The 4091-nt window shown below is 45.9% G+C and overlaps 1 non-coding gene across 1 annotated transcript; it reads right to left on the bottom strand.

Moving 5' to 3' along the window:
* Positions 1-3597: 3597 nt before the first annotated feature.
* LOC116089542 lies at positions 3598-3701 on the bottom strand. Its single transcript, XR_004118345.1, has one exon. It is a non-coding gene; the product is annotated as a U6 spliceosomal RNA (small nuclear RNA).
* Positions 3702-4091: the final 390 nt, after the last annotated feature.

The raw sequence follows: 4091 nt of genomic DNA, 5'->3' as shown, positions 1-4091 counted from the left end.
TAATTTATTGCTTGCTGCTCTTATTCACTCAAGTGTTCACATGCCTCTATGGAAAAACATAATTTTTGCCACATGCAGCTGTCCTTGCGATTGTACAATTTACTCATGTGATTCTTCTTAACCCTCAGAGTATAAATTGTCTGCTGTTCTGAAGAAAGCTGGCTATTGCTTGAGACTTTAGTCTGCCTCATCTATTGGCTCCATTCTCCCAGGCTGTAGTGCGTCTAGGATGGATACAGTTCACGTAGAGAGTGGTATACATCAGTATTCCCTCTGTTCCTTTTTTTGTGGCAGAATACTATTCCATTGGATGAATGTGCCACCATTTGCTACTTGGTAGGCATTGAGTTTACTTCTACCTTCTCAATACAAAGAATCATGCTTCTGAGCTTCTGAGGAAATTCAGGTTCTATCTCTATGTGGACTTTTGGTTTTGTTTCCCATGGTTCCATATGAGTTGCTTGATGATACCGTATTCCTATGCTCAACCTTAGTAGGCACCATCAAGCTGTCTTCCACAGCAGCTTCATGTGGTATTGTGGTGGTCTGGTCTGGAGAAACGGAGCATCGGGATGTGCAGAGATGCCTAAGAAGAGATCCCCATGGGAATTGGCTCAGGATGTCGTGAAGGCTGAGGGGTGAGCTGACCTGCTCTTTGCAAGCTGAAGTCCCTGAGAAATCAGGAATGAGTGGGATTCCGCTCCAAGGTGACAAGCAGGAGAGCTGAGGATGTAAACCCCAGTCTGGAAGGGATGAGAGAAGGTGGCCCAACTTATTGAGGCAGGAGGAATTCATATTGCCCCACCCTCAAAGGACTAAACGATGTTGGGGGGGCAGTCCTGCTACAGTTAGGCATGCATATTTGAAGAACGTCATATAAATTCACAAGGAGAGGAGAAGAGATGTTTTAAAATATTTAGAGCTGGGGCTAGAGAGATGTTTTGGTAGTTAGAAGCACTGCTTGCCCCCTTTAAGCATGGACATGCATGGCAGGCATGTGACTCTCACCATAGCTTTAGTCATAAAAGACCAAACTGGAAACAATCCACATGCCTGTTAACAGTAAAGCTCACAGTACCATTCTATACAGTCTTGGAGTAGTTCATTGAAAACAAACACATGAACACATGAATAGTTCCTACAAACTTCACATCAAGATAAGGAAGGCCTATAGAAAAGAGCCCAGAAAGTCATTCATACCAAGAGAGACGTGTTAGAAGGCACATGTTGGGGATGGTGTGAGTTGAGAGACGTGCCTGGAAGCAGACAAAAGATAGGGGTATATGAGAGACTAGCAATGTTCTTTCTCCTTCTCCTTCTCCTCTTCCTCCTTCTTCTCCTTTTTCTCCTCTTCCTCCTCCTCCTCCTCCTTCTCTTCTCCTTCCTTCCTTCTTCCTTCCTTCCTTTTTAAATACAGAGTCTTATTATGTAGCCCAGGATGGTCTTAAACTTGTGATACTCCTGATTCAGCCGTCTGAGGACTGAGACGACAGGTATGAGCTTCCATTTTTATTTTTATTTTTTTGATTGTGATAAAGTTGCCATCTAAACCATCTGACACACCAGTCATTGTTGCTCATGCCTATAAGCCCAGCACTTGGGAGACTGAGAGAGGAGGATCGGGAGTTTAAAATTATTCTAGGATATACAGCATGTTTGAAGCCAGCCTAGACTCCGTGAGACTCTTTCGACAACAAAAGCATCTTTGAAACCAGCAGTTCCCTGCCCTCCTCCCCAGCCTCTGGTGGCAGCTGATTTTCCTTGTGGTCTCCAGGAATTCCGCTCATCTAGGTTTCTCACACAGGTAGACTGGAACGGCACCTGTCCGAATGTCTGGCTGGTTTCTCTGAGCTGAGATCATCATGGTTCTCTCTGTTGTCACCTGTGTCGGGACAAGGCTGGTGATAATGCCACTGTGTAAGCAGTCCATGTTTTGTTGATTCAGGCTTCTATCTGTCCACAGAGCATCTTCCTCCAGTGGCTGCCTAGACGGTGGTTCACCACACAGTTCTGAGTGCATGTGTGCGTATGTACATGTGTGTGCATGTACATGTGTGTTTTTGTGTGTTTGTGCATGTGTGTATGTTTTTGTGTTTGTGTATTGCATTTGTGTATGTTTCTGCATGTGTGTGTATGCATGTGTTTTTGTGTTTGTATGTATTTGTGGGCGTTCATGTGTGTATTTGTGTGTGTTTATAAGTGTGTTTGTGTGTGTTTGTTTGTGAAGCCACAGCAAATGCCTGGGATAATGCTGCTGTGCCTCAATAAAAGTTTATTAAAAGAAAATGACTATGCTACTAAAAGAAACTGTGTCATTCCTCAAAGCATTGCTTCAAAGACTAGGGACACACAGACTACCAGGGGATGCAGCCTCACAACCTCTTCTCAGGAAAAAAAAATTCGCTATATGCCTGACAGCGCACACCACCCGGGGCCAAATCTAGACAAACAGGCTTGAGCATGGACAGACAGGCACAGGCAAGTTGCAGCAGGGGCCTCAATTTATTTAAATACAAAGCCTGAGCCTGTAGTGGCCCATGGCTATGTCTATGTGAGCTTATCTCAAACACACACAAGCCAACAAGCACCCACAAGGGCTAGAGCAGAAGATGTCCTGTGGTGAATACATGTGATACCATGGCCTGGATGTGCATCTGTTAGAAGCCGCACGTGGTGTGGGATCTAATGCATGTGTAAGACTGCAGCACACACTTCTAGCTCTGCCTATGCGTGAAGACGGGGCCACTGAGATAGGCCTAAGTGCTTCCTGTAGATTGCGGGAAAACACGCTGCTGTATTGCTTCCAGAAACACACAGAGTTAATTGTTTATTTTGGATAATTAAGACAACGGAAGAAGGAATAGAGATGGTTTAGCGGTGAAGGGTACTTGCTGCTCCTGCAGAGGTCATGAGTTTGCTTCCTGTTATCCACGTTAGGCAGCACACAACTGCCTAGAACTCTGGTTCTGGGAATCCGATGTCTCTGGCCTCTGGGCTCACACGCATGCACGCACGCACTCGCGGTGGAGAGAGATAGAGGGAGGGAAGGAGGAAGGGAGGGAGAATCAATCTCTCCCTCTGCTGGGTCACAAGGACAGGGCTTCTACAAAGGAGGGGACCAGGACAGGCCTCAGAGGTCATGGAGACCCTTGAGCTGACAACTGCACAAGAACACGCCTCCCACCCTTCTGTATAAGTGGAGTCCCAGCAGATGTGGTCCAACTTGGTTCCTTCCCATCCCCGAGGAGCAGCTTCCCGCTGGACTATCACAGCTCGTTTTTTGTGTTCGTGGTGAAGAGAGGGGCTGTGTTTAGTTCGGCCTGTCACTAGTAAGCTGCTGTGAGGATTGGTGGTTGTGGCTTTTTGTGTAAGTCCTGATAGTTACTGAAGTAGCATAGCAAACGTTTTTAATCTTATGCCTCAGTTTTGAAAACGGTTCCACTTCCCCATGTATGAAACTTCTAGAGGTTTGTAGCTATTCAAAAGTGGTTCATGGCATAGGGGTTCACTGTGCTTGTGTAGGAAGCATTGGGGAGCAAACCTAGAGCAGGGCATGTGGACTTAGCCCTACCGCTACCTTCTTTTTTCTTTCCTTTTAAAAATCTGGACTGCTTCATAAATTTCCCCACCATCCTTGCACAAGGACCATGCTAATCTCTATGTTGTTCCAATTTTAATATATGAGCTGCTGAAGGCAGCTCTGCTTTTTCTAGTAGCATTTGCTATGCTATGTAATCCAAGCTGGCCTCAAATTCTCCATTCTCCTTCTATGACTCCAGACATGGGGATTTCTCCTTATAGCTCTATCTACTCTATCTACTCTATCTGTCTGTCCGTCCGTCTGTCCGTCCGTCCGTCCATCCACCCATCTCTGATAAGGTCTCTGGTAACACAGGCAGGCCTTGAATCCATATAGCTGAAGATGACCTTGAATTTCTGATCCTCTTGCCTCTCTACCTCCCAAGCGCTAGGATTACAGGTGTGTCATCCACAACCAGTTTATGTGGTGCTGGAGAATCAAAGCCAGGGCTTTGTTCATACTAGCCAAGTATTTTACCAACTGAGCCACACCCCCTGCCTCACTGTGCTTT

This window comes from Mastomys coucha, unplaced genomic scaffold (genome assembly GCF_008632895.1).
Source record: "Mastomys coucha isolate ucsf_1 unplaced genomic scaffold, UCSF_Mcou_1 pScaffold14, whole genome shotgun sequence".
In the NCBI taxonomy this organism is placed as follows: Eukaryota; Metazoa; Chordata; class Mammalia; order Rodentia; family Muridae; genus Mastomys; species Mastomys coucha.
This window is presented reverse-complemented; position numbering and strand designations above follow the sequence as displayed.